Source organism: Nothoprocta perdicaria, unplaced genomic scaffold, assembly GCF_003342845.1.
Source record: "Nothoprocta perdicaria isolate Ctin4 unplaced genomic scaffold, notPer1 scaffold_11, whole genome shotgun sequence".
NCBI lineage: Eukaryota > Metazoa > Chordata > Aves > Tinamiformes > Tinamidae > Nothoprocta > Nothoprocta perdicaria.
In genome coordinates this window covers 2,152,770-2,175,246 of record NW_020454205.1, presented here as the reverse complement: position 1 = coordinate 2,175,246, position 22,477 = coordinate 2,152,770, and the positions used below count along the sequence as shown (strand labels likewise).

General features: G+C 49.7%; 1 long non-coding RNA gene across 1 annotated transcript; it reads left to right on the top strand.

Annotated features, from left to right (window-relative positions):
• Positions 1-179: 179 nt before the first annotated feature.
• Positions 180-6,444, top strand: LOC112954483. Its single transcript, XR_003250725.1, has 3 exons — positions 180-263; positions 368-483; positions 6,395-6,444. It is a non-coding gene; the product is annotated as an uncharacterized LOC112954483 (long non-coding RNA).
• The last annotated feature ends 16,033 nt before the right edge of the window (positions 6,445-22,477 follow it).

Sequence of the window (22,477 nt, the reverse complement as noted above, 5' to 3'; positions counted from 1 at the left end):
AGGGGTATTTAACTCAATTTTTTGTGCCTCGGTTGGAAGTAATTAACGTGTCTACTAAACTTTCAATAATTCATACTTTTTTCAATTACAGATGCAGACTTGTTTAAAGTACGCTCAAATGCTGCATAGGTGCATGTGGTGGGGGGACCAGATGAAAATGATAAAAGTGCTCCAGGAATCTTGTAACATCTGAACAGGAATGATCTCCATGAATAGCCAGGTTAGGCTAAGTGACCAACAGGAGCACCAGAGCATCGAAACCGGTGAGAATTTGCTTGCAGAAGTCACTTTCTGAGATGCTCTCCCGTCTTTCTGCTCGTTAACAAGATCATTAACAAGTCCCATATGGTCCCCATATCTTTCGCAGGCTCACGGAGCATTGCTTTGGGGAGGAGAGGGGGCTTGGTTACCGTCGGATAGACTGGTTTGTCTGCTCCGTTCACAACTTGTCCCTTAGGACTTCAGCAACTTCSCAGACCTCCCGTAAGTCAGCTCAGTCTCACACATGATGGCTTTTGCTGGCTGGCTTGGTCTTTCACGTATGTAAGGCCTGAAGTTGTCAAATCTGGATTCTCCTGATAAAGCAAGGATGGAAAAGGTTGCGCCTGCATCACCTTAGGGAAAACGTGGGTCCGCTGGTGAATGGGTGGGTGCCCTGGGTACAAAAACACAGAAAAAGCAGAGTTGTGGAATGCCACCTTTGCTTCAGTGTYTGCCAAGGGTGGCCCTCTGCAATCCCAGGCCCTAGGGATAGGAGGATAAGCTGGGAAACTCCAGGCTGGTCAGCTTCACCTCCRTCCCTGGAAAGGTGATGGAGCAGCTCGTCCTAGAGAGCATCTCTAGGCTTGTGAAGGAAAAGAAAGTGATCAGGAGTAGTCAGCATGGATTCACCAAGGGGGAGTCATGTCTGAGGGAMCTAATAGCCTTCTATGATGGGGCGACTGGCTGGCTGGACGAGGGCAGAGCCATGCATGTTGTCTACYTTGACTTCAGCAAGGCTTTTGACACTGTCTTCTGTAACACCCTCATGTGGAAGCTCCAAAAGCGTGGCCTGGACGGGTGGGCAGAGAGGTGGATTGAGAACTGGCTGGATGGCAGAGCCCAGAGGATGGTGATAAATGGGGCCGAGTCCAGTTGGAGGCCTGTGGTGTCCCCCGGGGGTCATTACTGGGCTTGGTGCTGCTCAACTTGTTGACCTGGACGAGGGCATGGAGTGCACCCTGAGCAAGTTTGCAGATGACACCAAGCTGGGTGGAGTGGCCGACACTCCGGAGGGCTGTGCTGCCATCCAGAGGGACCTGGACAGGCTGGAGAGTTGGGCAGAGAGGAACCTCATGAGGTTCAACAAGGGTAAGTGCAGGGTCCTGCCCCTGGGGAGGAATAACCTCCGGCACCAGTACGGGGGTTGACCTGCTGGAGAGCAGCTCTGCAGAGAGGGACCTGGGAGTCCTGGTTGACACCAAGYCACCTGCGAGGCAGCAGGGCCCTCGTGGCCAAGGAGGCCAATGGGCTCCTGGCTGCATCAGGAGGACGTTGCCAGCAGGGCAGGGAGGGGATCCTGCCCCTCTGCTCAGCTCTGGGGAGGCCAAACCTGGAGCACTGGGGGCAGCTCTGGGCTCCCCAGCACARGAGGGACGTGGAGCTGCTAGAGAGGGGCCAGCGCAGAGCGACAGGGATGAKGAAGGGRMTGGAGCAGCTCTCGTGTGAGGAGAGACTGAGCGAGCGGGGCCTGTTTAGCCTGGAGAAGAGGAGGGTGAGAGGGAACCTGACCAATATGTACAGATGCCTAAAGGGTGAAGGTAGGGAGGAGGGGCCAAGCTCTTCTTGGTGGTGGCCAGTTACAGGACAAGGGGCAAGGGGCACAAGTTGAAACCCAGGCAGTTCCATCTCCATGTGAGGAGGAACTTCTTTGCTGTGAGGGTGCCCGAGCCCTGGCCCAGGCTGCCCAGGGARGCTGTGGWGGTTCCTGCTCTGGAGATCTCCCAGACCCACCTGGATGTGGCCGGGTGCCCCGTGCTCTGGGTGTCCCTGCTGGAGCAGGGGCTGGACTAGATGAGCTCTAGRGGTCCCTTCCAACCTTAACCATTCTGTGACTCTGTGTCTGTGTGATCATCCGAAGAAGAGAGGAGGCTCTGGCCCTGCAGGTACTGGCTGCTCTTGTGCACATGAAGCACTGGGTGCTGAGGTCCCTCATGTGCTCGTGTCAAGCCTGGCGTGGCTGGTGTCCATCTCCCTGCAGCCTAGACCTCCTGGCTGTGTGCCTAAGGTAGCTGAACGTAGCAGGGGGACCATAACTTGGGRAAAAAGATCTCCCTGCTCCTGGCCCAGCCCTTAATGCCTTCTTTGATTCACATTTGTGCTGCGATAGGGAGCACTAAAACACTCCTTGCTCCTCAGGGCAATCGCGGACAGTCCTCATGGCCAATCCAAGGTTGGCCTTAAGCGCGGCTTGTGCATTAGCTTTTATCTCCGTGACGCACGGTGACAGACCATGGTGGCAGGAGCCTCTGCAATGGGCAGGGAGGCGGTGCTGGCCTCGGGTGGGACCTGAAGGACCTGAGAAGGCTCCCTGGGAAGGGCCCACGGGGACTGTGTCCTCAGATGGCCACARAGCTGTAGGTGCATCAAGAGGGAAGGAGCCGTGAACCCAAAGATGTGCTGGGAATCCTGACCCGGGAGAGAGAACTTGGGAGAGAGCCAAGAGAAGGGAGGGAAAAAACCTTCAGTAACTGGAGTCCAGGTTGGGCTTTGGTTTCAAACCAAAGGTTCCTGCTCCCTCTATGATGCTCCCTGAGGTAGATGCCTAAAATAGACCTGGGCGTGTTGCAGGCTCGCTGTGGTGTGGGGAGTACACGTCACTCTCCTTCTCCAGCTCCCTTTCAGGAACTTTAGTGGTAAAACAAAGCCAACATCCTATTATATTCCTCTATTTCCTGAAAGTCAAAGCTGTAATTCAGGAAAACAAAAATGAAAACAACACACAAAAAAAAAAACTCTTGGGGTTGCAATGAAACAGCAGCATTAATCTGCACTGTTAATCTGAGTTGTTGATTTTGCTAAGTAATGTTTTGGGGTTTTTAAGGAGTATGCGTGGCCTGGTCTTCAGCTGGTGGAATTGAATTCTCCAACACACACTGAACATCTAGTTTCCCTGTTCTCTTGGCCATTTTCCTTAAACACCCAGGAAAATGCTGGAGAATTTGCTATTTGCGTTGGTGACGTCGTGTCCAAATTTTGATGATGAATGTTCTCTCGAGCAGATTATTAGAAAGTAACTGTTAGTAAAAAAAAAAAAAAAGTCATCAAATCCACAATTTGTGTGAATTCTTTGAGTTCCCTGGGAAGACCTAGCAGAAATACCACAATAAAGAAGTATCTGCAGATGTTTTGCTACTGCTTCTGTGCTTCTAGTTCTGCTAAYGCGGGGTAAGTGGAAGAACAGAGTCGCCGTCCGTTTCTACTCCGGTGCGTAACTTCTGTACAGTCATGTGCATCAGTGTTCAGTTTTGTTTTTTAAAGAGGCTTTAATAATGCAAGACACCTTAAGAAAATATATAATAGCGTGCCATTTGTTTAAGGATACCGCGTGCTTCCCGTTCGGACTGCTGCTGCCTCCGGAAAGCAGGCGTGAGGAACATGCCTTCTTGGAGCTGGAAAGTGCCTTTGCCCTGTGTGTGCGCTGACAGGATGCRTAAAGCTGGTCTCTGGATGTGCGTAAGTGAGACTGCAGCGAAGCCTGCTCCGTAGGGAATTTCTGGAGCTGTTCTGGATCTGGCTGCCAYGGCCTGTCGTGGAAGCAGTTGCTTTGGCTTTGACTGTTCCTCTGCCTGCGGGTCCTCTCCTTGCTTGTGCTTGGCTTTGCCGTGGCAGAGCTGGGCTTGGACTGTCTGGGGGAGCTGTTTTACGTGGTAGTTACACAGCATAATCRGAAAACGGGAAGAAATCCTGCTTAAATCTGGCTCCCTTTAAAAGGGGACAGAAGATCACAACTCCAATGTCCCAAAGATCCTGGGAATTGTTGCACCCCTTCCTACATAGAGCCTGCCCCAGCTGCAGGGTGACTGGAGGTAAGGACCAAGGGGTCTGCAGGCTCTGCAGCTTGCTTGCTCGTGCAGTTCCCATTGCCTGCAAGAAACAAGCATRCTGCATGCTCCTAAAGCTGCAGAGACCTCCTTACGCAGCAGAGAGGCTGCAGGGCACTCTCCTGGATGCCCAAGTGGTGCTTCTTTCCCCATGACCTTTTTTCCTGTCCGGATGAGGTTGTTGCAGCGCGTTGGGCAGGGGCTGCACTTTAACCCAGGAAATCACTCCAGTGCAGGAAGCAGAGCCCATCTATTAAGCAATGTATTTTGCCGTGGGTTTGCCTCGGGTTCAAGGTACCAATTTTAATGCCCAATAGCCCAGGCAGCTGTTTGCTCTGCAAGATTCCCCCCTCTTCCTTTATGCTCCRAACCACAGAGCTCATCTAAAATGCAGCGTTCCCAAATCAGGGTCTTGTCTCATGGAAGATGAAGGACATTCAGGAGGAGCCGGAGCTGGGGCACCTGACCCGAGGTGGCTGTTTCCAGGGGGAACAACTCCAAAATAGCCTCTCTGGAGTGTGGGCAGTTCCCAGATTGTCCGGCTCGATATGGTGGCATTTAAAGATGCCTGTAACACAGAGGCTCAGCAGGATGCTGGATTTGAAGATGATTATCAGAAAAAGGAAACACTTAATTCCTTAACTGCTACCTTTTCCCTTCTGCAAAGTGAKCTTGCTAATAGCTGCTTGACTTACATTGCCCTGCGATCAAATCTAGTGTTGCAGAAGGTTTGAGGACCAGGGYGTTCGTAGTGTGCGTAAGAGACCACAGGACTGGACTGCTGGGCTCGGGCCCCTCGAGGGGCCGYGGGGGCTCCGGGCTGCTCTGCACTGCTCCCCAGCTTCCCTGCACTGSGGCATCCACTGCAAATCCAAGCCAGCTTCCTTCCCGGCCCARACGGAGACCAGTGCTCCTGTGCTGAGAGCTGCAGCTGATTTGTGTGACTTCCTGGCGATGGGAAGAACTGCAGTGGCCCTGGTCACTGGGCTTTTTGGTTTTTTCCCCCTCTTTTTCTTTTCTCTCTGCTTTCTCCAAGTTTAATTTTTCATAGCTAATTCACCACATCAAGGTGCAAAACTTCAGCCTTGCAATTCTTCAGTTCTGAAGGCCACTAAAAACACTGGTCAACCAACGCTCAACTTCCAGTAAAAACTCCGTGCCCTCCCGAAGTGGCAGCCCTCATGGGGAAAAGCCACAGACCAGCCTGGGCTCCCCAAAGGCTTTCATCTCATCATTTCAGCTGAGCAAAGGATTCCTATGGGTCACCCTCCCTTGGGCCCCCTCCCACTGCTCTGTTTCCTAACACAGTGGGAACAGGATCCAAGATAGGGGGATTAAAACCCCATTTGTTTCTGTGTGATTTTTTTTTTTGCCCTCATCCTTTGAGGACACGAACCCTTTCACATAATGTTTTGKTTTTTTGCATTTTGCTTTCCCAAATTTTAATCACACTGTGTGGAATGTATGGAGGCAGCGAATGAGTGATAGTTAAAACCGATATAATTACATTGTCGGTAAATACGAGCCGCTCTTATTAGCGTTGTAATGAAAAGGCCATCCAGCCGCTCCCCACGGGAGAAGGCGACCCAGCGTGGGGTCAGATATTCACCAAAGACAATGGTAAATAAATAGGGGGCAATTAATGGTTGTGGGGTCTGCAGAGACGGGAAACCCTTGTGCTGGCTCCATGGAGAGTGTGCTGCGGCTGTGCCGTGTTCTGCTGTTACACCAGCAAAGCTGAACCCAGAAAGGGTCCATTTTCACTTGTGTGTGAGCACGTGGGAAATGCTCCTCTCATCTATCCCATGGACAAAGGCAACGCGAGCTGGTAAAAACTGCTGTACGCTTATGTACAGCAAAAAAACCCATGTGCAGTAACCTCAAAGCAGCAAGAATGCAGTTTTAACATAAGCTGTTGCCAGCGTGATATGAAATCAACTTCCTTGTTGTTGTATTAGGTGCCAAAGAATCCAAGGTCTCAGCCAGAGAACAGCCGGGTTGGTTTATATTTTTAATTTTGCAAAATTTGAGAAGAAAACGCTGTGCTGTTGGCGTCCGAACGGCTCAGGAAAAATGGAGTAATGAGTGATTGAAGATGCCCCATAGSCTAATTCTTGGTGTCTCTCGCTTASGTGGACCAACACATTTACTCTTTTAAACTTCTAATCATTGTAATCCTCTTAGAGTTATGTTCTGAGTCYTTCAGAAACAGTAGGAAGTTATCGAAGGGAAAGCAGGAGTCTGTGGAAGGACGTTTCACTGGGAATGGGGAGACGTGGCTTTCACAGCTTGAGTTTCTCCCCGGCTTCTAGGTTCTCCTTTTCCCCCCAGCTGTRGTTTGAAAGGACAGTTCCTCTCTGCAGAGGCACCGCACAGCGCTGGCTCCCTGGGACACGGCGGAGCCGGGAGTCTCCCGGAGCCTGGAAAACTGCGGGAGCGAAAGCGGCTGACCCAGGGAAGTGGTGGCAGAGGCTCTGCAGAGAGAAGCCCTGGCAAACCTGCATGCATTTTAAATGTGTGCCTCGCAAGCAAAGTGCTACGGAGGCGACTTGAACATCTGGTCACTTCGTTCTGGTATTTCTTAATTTATAAGGGTATGAAAATTTGAACATGATATTTGAGATAAAGTTACCAATCCGATAAGACTGGCGTTCCCCATGAATGAGCATCGTCCTTGTGAGCTTGGGATGGAACTGTGCTGGTATCAGCTGTGCCTGCAGCTCATTAGCCATGTACATTTCTGAGCTGGAGATCTACTTCATTTCTGACACAGGACTTGGCGGGCGAGCGCCCCRAGCTCTTTGCTGCTGTGTCTGAGAACGATGCCGACTTAGGCTGGGCCTGGAAAAGGGAGTGGGTGTCTCGTTACCCATCCAGGAGTGGGAATCTCGTTACCCATCCAGGCTGTGAAGAGACCTGTGGGCAGATGGGGGCCTTGAAGGCAGTCCATGAAGGCAGAAGGACCAAAGCAGCAGCGTGATGCTGGGCCCCTCGCTTGGTCTGGCTGCTGTGAAGGGAGGAGGAAGAGAATCTGTAAAGAGTTAAAAATAACTAATGGCACTGCTTTATTCGAGCCTAGGAAGACAGCAGCTTAATGCMCTGGTTGCCTGTATAGCGTGTGGCCAGCTAGTAGGGCCAGCATCACGGGGGAGAAACCCGTGGATGAAGGGGAGAAACCTTTTGGATGAGCCCCCTTGGTGGGAAGAGCGCGCTGTTTTCCGAGCGGGAAGGCATGTTCCGCCTCTGCCCTGTAACAAAATTACAGCAAAGTAGGAAAGAGAACTCCGTTAATCAGAATAGTCAATTGGGGAATCATTAGCTSCGATTTTAAACACTATTTGTAATTTGCTTTAGGGTCTGTAGCCTAATTCTTTCCTTTGAGTTAATTAAAATATGTTTGAATGTGACAGACACTTCCAAATCTCCCTGCCGTCCAGGAGGAAGGGTGGGTTTTTTTTGTCATCCCCCGTCAAGTGCAGAGGCTCTGAGCGCCCGAGAATTTCCCTACAATGCTGCAAGGTTGTTTACCTTAGCTCCTTCACAAAAGATAATCCAACAAATTACATTAATTATAAACCAATATGTTCTGTTCAATTCCCTCATGAGCCAAACCTGGGTATGAGCATCTGCTCTTATTTTCTGAGCTGGGTTTTGAGGACAAGACTCACAACAATGCTCAATCCATAATTAACAGAAAAATTAAAGATGCAACATCCCTTGCATCCTGCTTTTTGAAGCAGCATGTTTAAAAATATACATGCACTGTCCCGGCAGTTTTTATTCAACATTTAAAAAAAAAAAAAAAGGAAAAAAAAGACAATACTCTATTGTTACCCCTAGTGTGTTTTTGTTTGTTTAAAATATTTACATTTATGTTAGGCTTAAAATAAACATGTAAATACTTTCCATAAGAAAAAAAGATTCATAATTCCCTCTTGTGCCACATTTTTTCTTTTCAATTGTTCCTCTCCCTCCCCCCAAAGATGACCTCCTTTCATAAAATGCGGTTTATTCTGCATTAAGCATATTGTTTTCTTTACGAAAACAAGGGCTGGTTGGACGACTGCTTTATTTTTTTTTTTTGTAAGTGGCATCTTGTTTTCAGTTCCATTTCGTAACAGGAAACAAAAGAGAGCGTGCTTGTTTGACCTGGTTAAATGCAGAGGAGCGTTGGGCGAAGCGGGCTGCCACGGGCGCGGGGCCGAGGGCGGCGGGTTGTGTCCGGCGAGCGGCTGTGCGCGGCTACACCCGCACGCACGGCTACACCATGTGTGTGGCTACACCCGCACACGGCTACACCCCTGTGCACGGAGGGTAGGGAAGCAGAGGGAAGCGGCCCGCCTGTACGTCTACGGCTGCGGGCTCCTTTATGTATACGCCTCCGCAGCGGCACAGGCTGCTCAACAGCCCCGCTCGCCGGCTCGGGCTCCGAAAATCCCTTCGGAAGGGCACAGGGTGGACGCTGTGCGCCCAAAGTGCCATGTTAAAGCACCCAAGGCTGGATCAGATCAGACTTCATCTCGGTTTGTACCCCAAGCGCTCAGGCACTGCTCGTTTGAAGCCTCTTCTCGCCAAATTCCATCTTTCGACACGGAGCCGCTTCCAAAAAAAAAAAAGGAAGAAAAAAAAGCGGTGCCTCGTGTGTGTATATTTATGTAGCTGAATTATTTTTGGTCACATTTTATACAAAAATATTGCCTTTTGGCAGGGAGTCAGCTAGTAGGTGTTGGATTCAGCATGTATTATAACGTTAGGAGCGACTGCAAATGACACTTACACCCCATAAATCTGGCAAGGAAGTGTTAAGGTTGAAAACTCAAGGCCTGCGAAGCTGGAAAATGACAGAATTAATAACGGATCTGAGGCRCGCGTGGGTGTTTGGGGCCTCAGTCCCTCCCGCGGCCCCGTTGCCCTCGGGATGCAGCCCCACGCCGTGCGCGAGCTCCGAGTGCCGGAGCCTCCGGAGCGTCGCGGCCGTGCGGCCGGCCCTGCGACCAGCCAGTGTGAGGCAYGGGGCCCTGCCAACATTTCCAATTTCAGCTCTTTATGTGGCTTAAAATGACACTCCCTAACCTCCCACAGAGGATTTGTCTTGCTATTTAGCTACCTTCCTTTTCTTTCTCCTCTTGCTCGTCACCAAAGCGACGCTTGCTGCGAATCAAGGCAATTCTTCTCCCTGTGCAATTCCTCGTGCTGCTGGAGAGCGATTCCTCGGTGTCTTCTTCCATAACCTCGTTTGGAAGAGCCTTATCGTGTAATCTGGTGTTTCTAAACAAAMGTTTACAACAAAAGCTGTCGCTTGGAGCTAGGACTCGCAAGCAGGGGAGCGTCTGGGTGCTCTTCCCCCGCGTCTGCGACGCGGAACCGCTCGCCACAACTCGGGAGGAAACCCTCGTAAAGCGCTTTTAGGTTATTGGATTTGGGAGTTATTTTCAGTTATTGGAATATTAGGTTTCTGCATATTATAGTTGGCTTAAGCTTTCGTATTTGCTTGAGGTTTTCTTCTCTTAGGAWTTTTATTTTTTTAAAAAGAATTCCATTTTTTTTAGATGTTTCTATTTTAAAGCAATGTGTTCAGAACACTTGGATTCCTYCTTTGGAGTCGCTTTGCTTACCAGAGGATTAAATGACATTTCTACATGTGTAACAGGTTTAATAAAATTGAGTGGCATTTATCGAATGATCTTGTTTTCCTTTATTTACAAAGCGCACCAGGATATTACTCACTAAAGCCCAAGTTCAGTTTTTAGCCGAGGTCCCGGCTTAAGCGAGCGACGAAACAAGGGCGAGCTAAGCCAGAGCGTGCAGAGTAAGTGCTCCTTAAGCTCGTGACGTGGAAGAGGGACACTGTGAGCGCTTTTACTTTTTAATGAGCTGTTTCCCCTGGCTTCCTCTCGCCTCCGCAGCCCCGTTTCGTTGTGGTGCTGACGCCGCTCCGCGGGGCTCGGGGGCAGCCAGGCATGGAGCGGCGCTGGAGCAGCGTGCCAGCGTGGGATGCCACGATCCTTGGGAGATTTCCTGCTCTCGTCCCACGGCGCGGCGCTGAGATACCTCGCTTGAACCGAGAGGCAACGCGTGGAGCTGTGCAACTAAGTCTCCTATGGAAAAAAATCTCGGGGCCTTCATTTTAACTCAGGCTATAGCAGTCAAAGTGACCCCTAACGTGTTCTCTTGGGATCCCTTGCTGTAAGGAACAGGATTTTCTCTATTTCTTCACTAGAAAAACCGGCCTGGAACTTCAACTTTTTGAAAATATGGAAGAAAATGAAGCACCTTTTAGAAGCTAAGGTTATTCTGCTTAGCTCTTCACAGTAGATCAAGGTTTGGATGAAGGATCCCCCAGTATTGGTCACCTGAAGCTCTTTCTTAGGTGGCTATTACATAACTTTGTTTTCCTTCTCCCCTTGCAGGTCTCTCCACCCTGTGGAGTTCTGTGCTGCCTCTCTGCAAGTTCTGGCATGTGCAAAGCTGGTCTTTGAACTGCAGCTCTGCAGTGGAGATCAGGTCATATGAAACAAATGAGTTTTCTGAAGCCCTGCAGAAATACTCCTGGCTCTCTTCCGGCACACTCCGCAGGATCCCTTATCCCATGGGTGTATGTGGATGGTTCAGTGCTTCTGCCTCGGTGTCCATAGCCCAAACTGTGATAAATCTGGTTTTTCTAGAGCTTTCCCTTTAGAAGTCCTACCTCAGCTAGCTAAGGTCTTGAAGGACATGTGCAAACTCCAGCTTCCCAGGTCTTCGGAATAACCTCCTCTGTTTAAGCACCTGGTCTTCCATCAGTTACATGGTGAATGTGGCCGGAGAGCTTGGCCCGAATGCATGCACATGGATGGACACCATAAATGCACTTAGGCTTCCATAGTCCTCATGCAATAAGCTTTATATTAACATACATATATATATTTAACACAGAGGACCGGCTTTTCATTCCTGCCTCTTAAAAATAAGCACAAAAAAAATGATGTTTGAAGCTGTAAGGGGAAGGTCCTACTTCTTTTTACTGTTCTTCTAAGCTGACCGCTCGTTACCTGAAGCTAAATTTGTCAGCTTCAAGGCTCTTGTTAACATAAAGTTGAGGCAAAAACAACTTGTAAATTGTAAAATTTATGAAAATAAAAATAGATGAATATTTGATGAAGCATCCATAAAAAGAGACTTAATTGCTCATGTGTTATTTATAAGCCTAGGGAACAATTTATCTTGTTTTTACCTTTTAAAACTGCCCCTGAGAGCTGTAGAGCAGAGCCACCTCGGAGGCAGGGAGGGAGGGAAGGAAGGGCTGGTGTTTCTTCCTATGTCCCGTTTTCCTCTTCAGCGGAGCCTCCAAACCTGCTCTTTGCTTCTCCTTGCGGCGCTCAGAGGGGAGAATTTCACCTTGTAATTTACGTAGATTGCAAAACCTCCTAGAAAACTTCTGGTTCAACGAGGAGTTTTGTGTGAGTGTGCATGTGTTAAGTAAAAAATGAATTGCTGTATATTTCTTGTATTCCTACGGATGCACGAAGGCATCTTTCTCTCTTCAGCTGCCCTGGTCATCAAGAGAGTTTATTTTATTCTATTTTTTATTGTTTTTAAAAGAAATCTGTTCATGTAGAGGAGATCTGGATAGCACTGATGGATGAAACCTCTCCTTTTCCTCCTGCAGGAAACAGGACTTGGCAGTGRCTGTCAATACAATAGAAAATGTTTCCGTGTTCCACCAGGAGAACAGGTACTTAAAGGGGCTTCTCATTAATGAATGTTGCTACAGACAATAATGCAAGGTGTAAAAGTCACTTTGCCAGAGATCAACTTTTGATAAATGTATTTAAATTTCTTTATTGACTTTTAAAGTAGGAGAACCATTGTTGAATAGGTGCAACTGAAAACACGTTAAATAGCCTTCAACTGTTCACATTTGTATTGAACATCATCTCCAGGAGTGACATTTCATGTTACCATGGAAACAAATTTGACATTTCAAAAATACGTTTATTGCTGGGTCACCAAGATGGGAATTCTGAAAGAAAAAAAGGTCAGAATATTTGCCGGTCTCGGGGAGATTATGTAGTTTTCGTTTCTTCAAAGGACTACAGCACTACATGGTGCCGTTGTAAAATAGCAGGCTCCAGCTTGATCCAGTTTGAAAATATTTTGACAAGATGGTGGCAGTGTTACAGGTCAATAAAACGTGTCTGAATCTCTGGGATTCTGCAAAGTGATTAAAACTGTTTCTTGGATCAAGACCTTTTCTGGATCTCTTCGTGTTCCTAAGGACTTTCAGGCGCGGGTTTCGTAATCGCAGGGTCTGTTCTGYACTCTAACAACTCTTCTTTTGCAAAATGCTTAAGATAGATGTCAGAGCTTGATTTTGTATTCAGGAAAAAAACAACAACAAAAAATTGCTATCTTTAATTGCGATTATGCCAGAATTTCATCCCTAATGAGCCCACGATCCAACGAGCGTCCACAGGGCAGCAGAATAAATCTCGGTTTTCTGACGGTTCCTTCCGAGTGCCCCRTGTCTCTTTAGAAACCAGCCCTTGCAAGAGCACCAGCTGTGCAGGCAAGCCCAGCAGCTTGCAACGTATATTCTGTTTTATCTTAAACGACCTTGGATACCAGAGGCTGTTCATTGAGAGACGTTGACCAGGACCCGGGGGTTATCTGCTCTCCTCCCGTAGCGTGCGCCACAGAATAGCTTGCTAACAACCTGCCTGGATGGGAGGACTTGGGTGCCAGCATCTTCTCAAGAACGACGTTTGTGCCACAGCAGCAGAAAGCCTCCCGAGACTGGTGTCTGTGTTTAGGATGCTGAGCAAAGCCAAGGCAAACTTGGAATGCAAAGGCATTAGYGAATATGGGAAAGCCAAACTCGCTGCGAAGCTCACAGGGACGCCTGCCTGCTTTGCAGGGAGCTGTGATAGCTCGGTCCAGCTCGTCCAAGTTGCCTGGTGTGTTCCTGAGCTGAGTTCGACTTAGGCAGCTAGGTAACTGCAAAATTACAAATTATGACCGGAATTGTGGCCTTCTGCACAGTAACATGCAATAAAAATGCACATGGTAGAGTGCAGTCAGTCGGACGCRTGCTTATTAATGAAAAGCAGCCAAGGATAAGAATAACGTGATTATTTCTTGCTGGGAATTCTCTGTTTCATGCTAACCCTCAGGGGTCTCAGAGGGATTGGGATCTCTGTGTTTTAGTCGGGGCACACTGCGGGAAGAGAAATCCTCCTTCCAAAGGCCTTCAGATGAGAACATGTGAGATGTTCTGAAGTGTCCGGGTGAGGTGCTCTTACGTGTCTTGGGGCCTCTCACAGAATATTAGAATCGTTAAGGTGGGAAGGGATCTCCAGAGGTTGTCTAGTCCCACCCCCCTGCACACTCTTCCTGGGAATCCCTGTGCTTCCAAATCAAGGAGGAGGTTCTTATCCTTTTGCCTGCATCCTCGTTGTGATAGTTCATGTACGGGTGATTTTCTGCCATGATTTTGTAAATAAATCTTGGAGCTGAGGTAGCCCTGTCCTCACAGCTTGCCTTCTGTGTTGCTATGCGCTCCCATTTTACAAAGCAGCCAGGTTAGTCTGTCTCTCCAACTTCCCCTCTTCATTACTCGCTACCCTTTCAGCCTTGCATCATCAACCTCCTTTATCCCTTAGGATTTTTATATCTTCTTCCAGGTCCCTGAAGAGCAGAACGTTGAACTGCAAACGGCGGTGCTGCTGGGGACACCCACGGGTGCCCAGAGATGGGCTCCTCCGTGCYTGGTGACCTGTTAGCTCATCATTTCTCAACAGTTTCTACCTCGGCCAACATGTCGGGCAGCTACCAAGTCCAGTGCCTTTGTAGAAATATATGCCTATTACCTCAGTACTATTGCATTTATTGGCCACACTAATTTTATTTGGAGAAAAGATGTCAAACTAATTTGACGAGCTCTGGTTTCCATAAACCTTAGCTGCTCAGTATTAGTTATATTACCTTCCTTTAATTTTTAATTGATTGAATTCCATATCTGCTCTTCCATTATTTTACCTGGACTGATGCTCATTCTGTAGGTCAATATTTGCTTGGCCCTTTCCATTTACCTTCCTAAAGTATTGCCACAGCATTTCGGTTTTTTTTTTTTTTTTCATTCATCTGGTTCTGTTCCAGGATCCAAAGGGTTCTTGAAAAACAGAGCCATGATCCTTTTCTTTTAAAATTCATAGATGAGAATTTTGGGGATCAGMTAAATTTAAAACATTCAACTTTAGCAGCTGCTTGGTTATTTTTCCCTAGTACAGCATTTAAATATGTATTAGCCAATAAAGCATTTTCTGCATTAATATTGACAAGTCCACCTCCTATTTCTAGATAGATGTTATAATGACTTTGGTCTTAATACACTTAGAATTCTTTATTGTCCTCCTTCTGCTCATCACGATTTCTCTTGTGTATTTATCATTTTCTACAGTTTCTGGTTTTTGATTTATATTTATTGCTATCAGCTTTGTTCCTTCCGTTTCTATTTTCGCCAGTGTATGTGTTTCATTTATTCTGGTTGCTCTGACTTCCCCTGAGCCAGGTTGAGTTCCTAACCAGTGTGGCCGTTTCTTCCTTGATTGTGGCTTTTGGGCATCTAGTAATACATTCTTAAGTAGCTCCCAGTTATCACTCATGTTTTTCTATTTAAATTCTTTCCCCTAACTGATTTGGTCCATAATTGTTTTCAGCTTTGGGAAACTGCCTTTCTAAACTACCACGCGTATAACTTACTAGTTGGGGCTTTACGCTGTTTGCCTATAAATGTAATCAAGTCACGATCACTTGTATATAAGCTACCGCTGAGTTTTAGTTCTGTGATTGGTTCCTCTTTATCTGTCGAAATGAGGTCTAGCATCGCATTCCCCGATGCTGGATTCGATSTTTATTGAGTTAGGAAATTGTCAGTTAGCGTGGCTGGAACTTCCTGGGATGTTTTGCTGCACAGGAGCTGCAGTGTGCCCGTGAGATGGGTGCTCTCCCCGGACACGCGCAGGCGAGCGCGCGTACGCTTGCTCACAAGGCTGAGMGCTGCTGGAGGGGCTGCGCTGGTGTTTGCGAGCGTGTCACAGCATCACAGGGAGGCTGAGGTTGGAGGGGACCTCTGGAGATCATCTAGTCCAGCCCCCTGCTCCAGCAGGGACACCCAGAGCACGGGGCACCAGTCACATCCAGGTGGGTTTGGGAGATCTCCAGAGMAGGAGCCTCCCTGGGCAGCCTGTGCCAGGGCGCTGTCACCCTCACAGTGAAGAAGTTCTTCTCACATGGAGGCTCTTCYGGTGTCCACCAGAACACCAGTGTCCTTCTCCCTCGCTGGTGCCGCCGCCTCCCTGCTGCCCGCTGTGCCTCGCACCGCTGCCTGCCCTCACCTTAGCCGTGGGTCACAGCTCGCGGCGTAAGGCCAAGCATTTTTCTGCTCCGGCAGCTGCTCCTGGGCCGCTGGCCCCAGCTGCCTCTCAGGCTTTTGTTTAAAACTTGGCCGCTTCCTCATCTTTGTTCTCGCGCTGGTGCAGCTCCAGCGAAAGGCGCAGGAGCGAGAACAAGGGCTCCTTCCCTTTTATCACTGTCATTCCAATAGCTGCCTAGCAGTAGCCTCCAGTTTTTTTGCACAGGCAAGAGAAAAAGGCTTCAAGGGCAGCTCAGAAAAGCCAAAAGGTCCCCGCGGTGCTGGGTGGCTGGAGACACTCCGCGTCTGGAGCGGTGCTGGCCGGTGGCACCTGGGAGCTCCGGAGCCCCGACTCGGTGGGAAGGTGCCCTGGCCACGTGGCCTGACCCGCTGCAGGTGATGCAGGTTGAGGGGGGCTCTGCCTGCACAAACCCCTCCTTGCAAGGAGGAGGATGTGCCAGGGCTTTGGCCACCTCCGTTGTGGGAGGAGGCAAGGCCAAGGAGATGTTTGTTGCCCTCATCGTGGTTCCTCTCACAGGCTGCCACCTGAATGGGAGGAGGATGGGAGGGGGTGCAGGCCCAGAGAGGTCCTCGTGTGCCAGGATCAGCCCAGCGATGAAGCGCAGCCGTCCCTGACCACCTCTGAGCCCTCTTCCCCCGCAGAGACACCCGCACTTGGAAGGACAACCACAGGCTCTAGCTAAGCGACTCTTGCTTGCTTGATTTTAGGTGCAGAGATGGAGGGTGGTGGCAGCAAAACCAGCTCTTCGGCCGTGGCAGGGCTCGCAGCTGAGGGCCACGCAGGGTCGGGTGGCATCTCCCAGCAAAGCTACGTGGCCTTCAAGAGTGGTGCTTGAAGCCATCTCGCTTGCCCCGCCGCCCCGCGCCCAGAGCAAGGGAAGCCAATGGTGCCTGCGCCCACGGGCCCCTCCGGCCCCTCGCGAGTCATCTGTGTGGGTGGACCTGGCCAACGCATTGCTGTTTCTATTAATCTGTTTCAATTTTTGCTTTTCCTAATGGAAATTTGTGGTTTAATGTTCTCATTCATAAGCCCAACTTAAAAATAAAAGACGGATTTGGTGATTGAAATATGCTCTCTGTTGGGCACTTTGGAACTTCTCCTTAAAACGAGCCTCTTCCCCTCTCCCTGCCCGGAGCCCGGGAGGGTTTGTGGTCTAGAGCTGCTCTCCACTGGCTCCGTGTGGCAAAGGGAGCGTGCCCAGGATGGGAACACGCAGGGAGCAGCGGCGCCCACGGCCCGGCGCTGCCCATGGCCCGGCGTGGGCGCTGTGCTCCCCCGGCGAGGACACACTCCGCTCGTGTCCCAAGGGGGGTTTTGGGTGGCTGTGCCCTTCCCCTTGGGGCAAGGTCCCCACTRGGCTGGCCCTACTGGACAGCTTGGTGAGGCTCTCGCATCCATCATGGATAGGGACAGGGAGCCTGGACCCAAGGAGCAGGCCAGGCAGGTCCCACACTGCAGCTCTAACGGCATCCAAGGCAGCCTGATTAGTGCCCAACGGGACGTGGTCCCGGGCCGGGATAGCTCTTCCCTCCACACAGCTCTCCGAAACCTCCTCGAGCCCGTGATGCCGTTGTCTTCTTCAGCAGCAACCCGCATGTGGCTCCTCCTTGCTGCTCTTCTATCACCTGCTTTCACCTAAGACCGTCTTTCAGACCGCTTAAGAGCAAGTGAGATCCCTCACACGCACCCCTTATACTTCTGCCTATCCCCTTGTAATTTATGCTTTTTCAAGTGTTTTTTGAACTGTCTTCTTCTGTTGGCTGCTTTCTTTTTTTTTTTTTTTAAGGGGAAAAAATACCTCGTTTRGAGGCTTCCCAGCCCCCATTTATTGAAATCACAAATCTCGGTCACTACTGGAAGCTGCATCTCTTTTCCTTGATGAAATGGTAAGCTAGGATTGTAGCCAACACCTATAAAAGTGGCATTAGTAGAGTTGTAAGAATCTAATGGCCGCGAGTTTAAACTCTGTGTATAATGTAGTAAATTTTACAGTCCACATTTTCAATGTAAAAATGGAAATGAGATACAATGAGCAGCTCCCCCAGGGTAGCAGTATAAAACCTACAGTAAATTCTCACTGCATAGAGAAGAATAAAAAAATCACACCTAGTTGCTAGCTACTGTAATCAGGAGGCATTGCCTGCTTCCCTTATTGTGGGTAGGCAGGACTTTGCGTGGAAATGGCAAKTGCAGAGAGCTGGAGTCATTGCTTTGGCTTGCCCTGTTCTCCCAGGGCCTTGGGGAGTCGCGTGGGGAGCTCCAAGAGGGCTCCTCTGGTTGCTCCCGCTTTCCAGAAAGGGGGATACGGAGGCAGCAGCCACTGCTGGGCGGTCAGCAGGGCCTTTGCTCTGTGGCCACCTTTTGGGGCACGATTAGAGCCCCTTTTCCCTGCTGTGACCCGGTTGTGTGTGGGGTGTCCGGGCACCGGGCGCCTTCCACCCCRTGTGCAGAGGAGCCCGGGCACGGCAGGCAGTGCGACATCCACTCCTAAGCATCGAGATGAATGATTATAAAAAAGTGCTATTTTTGAAGGCATAGTCGATTATGCATTTGACAGAAGGTTTTAGGAAATAGGCAATGTGGGATGTACTGGGAGGGAAAAAAAAATCAATCTGTGTATTTGTCTTTTAACTAGTTGGAGACACATTGGCACATATTTTTGGCACATTAATGAATTCTGCCTTATTTAATCTCTGCCTCTCTTTTAATCTGAATTTGTGTTCCATTTGGGTGTTAAAAATCAGAAAGTCAGCGAGYGAAGTTTCGAGAGGAAGTTATAATGAGCCCAGGCTCGTGTGCGTATGAGGAGGCCRCCGCCGCTCCCCACGGAGCTCCTGTGGGGCAGGAGAACCCACAGGGTCCCCAGAGCTGAGCCTAAATCACGGCAGCTCCCTGTTAGGCTGAGCCTAAGACRTGGCAGCTCCCCGTTACCCCGTTGCAGTAAATGACATCTCTTTTTCCTTCCCTCCTTGTTGTACGTTCGTGTCACATCCCTGCTGGGTGGGAGGAAAGGCACTGGATACAGGGGACGGGGTTTGGGGTTCTTTTTTAAACGTGTGTACGAAGTACAGACAATCTTACAGCTTTGCAAATCTCTAAATAGGGGAAGAAAAAGGATATTCTGTGAAACATGGCTCAACTAGATTCCCCACACATGCACCAGGGGGAATATTTTGGGAAGGCAAAAGAGGAAGAGATGGAGAAAGCAGCCCAGTTTGGAGCACAAGCGACAGAGCTGCAGCTGCCAGCATGATCAGGGGAGAAGCTGGAGGACCTGCTTATTTTTATCCCTTCCAACTTGCTTCAGCTGTGTGTTATCCAGGAGAGCTGGGGGCAAAGCCCACACTCCTGGCCTACATAGGGAACCAGGGATTAGGGGCATGTTGGGGATGTGTAACTAGAGGTGGTCTTGGTTTGTGTATGGAGCAGTTCCATGGAGACCCCAGTGCTTTGCAGGTGCAGGTAAATTGTTATTGATGGTGAGGTGGGGAAAATGGTGACATTTATTTTTTTCTCTTTTTCTCTCTGGTTGACAAAACAACATTTGTTTTGACGGTGTCAAAATAACAGGCACCCGGAGAATTGTTTAGAAAACTCAAAAATGTGGTTTTGTCAAAGCCCTTTTTTTCCATGTGAAATTGTCACTTTTGATTAAATGTTTAATCTGGAATTTCCAGAAAAAAAAATGAGAAAAATAGGATGTTTAATTCTATGTTGTTTTGTCTTATTTTCAATATTTTTGTACAATGCCTCATATTGTCCTTGCTTCTCACCACTCCCGCCCTCCGCCTCTTTTGTTCTGACTAAGATCGGGTCCAAAAACACAGTTTATTTAAACGTACTGCGTAGGAAATGCTGAAAATTTGGGGTTTATTTTGCTACTTTTAAGACAAAATATTTTGAAGACATTATCAACAGCCGTATTAGTCACTGAAATTGTTTTTATTTCTGCTGTTATCTCCACCTGACAGCAGAGCCAAGCTGCAGAGTCGAACCACGTGCTTCACAAAATGCAACTGCTGAGGTCTGCTATAGGGGTTGGGGTTTGGGGGAGATATTTCGGGAGGAAAAGGGGGTTAGTGATACAGGTGTGATGCATGGCATTAGTGCCAAGCTGGAGGAAGATGCAGGGCGCAGGGAAGGCTGGAATTCCGGCTTGCAGAGGTGCGGTGTCCCGTATGGAAGCTGAGCTGAGCTGCACCGCTGGTGGCCGGCGAGGAGGAGGAGGCCAAGTTGAGGCCGCAGCAGGGGTGAGTTCAAGACCCGAGGGACGTGGACACGGGGCCGGGGCCACCCGCGCCCTTGGTGCCGCCGGTGACCTTGCCCGCCGCCGGGGCTGCCGCGCCGCCGCAGCCCGCGTGCCCCTGCAGCCTCACGGATCAGCACTTAGCCGCTGGCTTTTATGGCGCGTCCAGCTGGCCTCGTTCTTTGAAGTGCCTTCTGCAGCACGAACAGATGTCGCGTGTCGCGCCGCCGCTGCCGTCAGGGTGTCCTTGAGCGGCGGGAGGCCTCCGTGGGCGCTTCCCGGAGGACGTTGCCTCCCATACCAGGGCACGGTGCATGTGCCGGCCCGCGCCGCCGCTAGCCGGGCCGCGCTGCTGCCACGGGCTGCCCGAGGACCCCGGGCAGAAGCTAATTCTGTTTGCAGCGCCGTTCGGAAAAGGCTGCGTGTCGGCAAGGCTGCCTTCCAGCTGATGCCTGCCTCGCTGTGCTTTTGGGTTCTCGCTGTTCTGGCGTTCCGATTCCTCCCTATTTAGCGGTTCCTTTTTAAGGAAGGATGGGTTTACTTCTGGAAATCGGTAAAGCGGCGCACGTACCGTTTCCAAGGCACAAGCTTTACCCCAGTCTAGGTCACTAGGGATAACGTTGGCATTTAATTCCCCGTATCAAAACTCCGTGCCGGGGAGAGAGCTCCTCTCGGAACCGAGTCCCCTGACCACGGGAGCAGCGCTGTCCCGATCCTGTGTTTGCCCCATCCACCAGCTCCTTTTCGACCCTCCCATCCCTTCTATCCCCTAAATGCCCCATTCCCCCCCAGCAACAGTTTTCCCATTCCATGGGTGAAGCTCCTTTTGGGTTTTGTTTGCCTGTTTCACTGATGTAGATGCTGCTGCCAGTAAATAACGACGGACACCCTGCCACTCATAATGACAGCGCGGGTGGGGTTTTAATGCAAACCTGGTAATAAGGAAACTATATATTTAATTTACTGTAGTTTATTACCTATTAAATTAATGTCCCATGCATGCGGAATGTGGCAGGGGTTTGTCCGAGCTGCTTGGTAGGCAGCTTTTCCCGAGCTCACCCCCGATACTGCGTTAGTTTAATACGGGTGAGGGCTGCTCTCTGCAGAGCCCCTGCAGCCTGTCCTTGTCTTCCCTCCTTCCCTCCTTCCCTCCCAGTGGGTGCTGGGGAGGCCGTGGTGACTCCAGGCCCATCACAGACTCAGCCCTTGCTTTGTATCAAGTCAACGTGCTGAGCACTGGCTTTTCCTATGGGAAAAATAGAGTTCTCCATGTGCCATTTTTCCTCTCAGGACGCGTGAGCACTCACTAAATTCATCCCAAGTGACTACGCCAGCTCGTTAAAACCAGCTGTAAAGCCTTCCTTTGCTAAATCCCAGTCTGTCTTTCTGTTCAGGGTGATGCTGGGGGAACAGAGCACACGTATTCAATACACCTCAGGATTCTCCTCGTTGCTGAGAGGTTTTTATTTAAGAACACCTTTTAATGAGATCTTGCCCACACCAACAGGCAGGGACCGGGGCTCCCTTTGAAGGCCTGGTTAGGCTGTTATGACCTTTATGATTCGCAGGATCTGGGGTGAATCTCTTGACTCCAAGGCATCTGTAAAGGCTGTCCAGTCACTGAGGTCCCCAGATAACTTCTCTGCAGAGGAACTGGGTATGTCGAAGCCACCAAGCCCAGGCAGAGCCCCATCTTGCACACGCCCAGCACTAGAGTAATCGCAGGGCTTGGACCAGGACGGGTTTCACCTGGGTCGGGCTGTGTGTAGAGCAGGACCCCACTCATGCTCTCATGCTCTTTTCTGCCCCTTGCTGCACTTAGGGGCGTGGGTCCTTTTGCTGCGTGATTTTAAGCTTATTGCAGAGGTTCTGCCACCCACAACAGGTGGAGCTGGTGTGGAGACCCTCTTACACTGGTTAGATGGAGTGCAGTTGACTCTAGGCGGCTGCAGATGCTGATCTCCATCTATTTGGGTCCGAGATTTGACATCGCTCTAAGGATTTCTTTTCTCCTCAATTACCAACATATACTTTCATTCTACTTTATCTTCTTCTATAGAATATAGAGACACACACACACACATACACACACACGTATATAATATAATCTGCATGTCTTGAGGCGTTGAAAGCATTTTGCTTGCTGATCAGGCATCAGTGATTTTCTTGTACCAAGGAAATGCAGCCAAAATAAAAAGCGGCTTTTAAAACCCTTCCTCTGGGGATTACTCAGTTTCCATGCTTGGTTTGCACTAATGTCAGTGGGAATTGCTATCACGGAGTAACAAGAACCAAAACCAGGGACCCCGAAGCAGCAAAATGGTTTCTCCGATGCGTTAGTGTTGCCTTCTTTGGTAGTGGCAAAGCAGAAGCAGCAGCTGGACTGGCCTAGGAGGCGAAGGAGCCTCTGGTAGGACTAGAGCCTCTCCATAGTGTGACTTGTGCCCCGAGGGGTGTCACTCACCCTCTGTATGGACGTTGGCACAGGGTGCTGTCCTGGTGCACAGGGGTGCTGGCCACCCTAGGGATGCTCCGTGCAGCAGGGAGGAGGCAGCCTTGGGAACTGGAAGTGTTTTTAGGCTCGGCTCAAGCAGACCCACTGTGTGGGTTCAGGCTACGGAAACCTCTCAGGCAGTTGTTCCCTATTATTTATTATCCGTGTTGAATTAGATGCGGTACAAGCACCGAGCATGAAGATGGACCCTACCCAAAAAACTTAACACGGATGTGAGTGC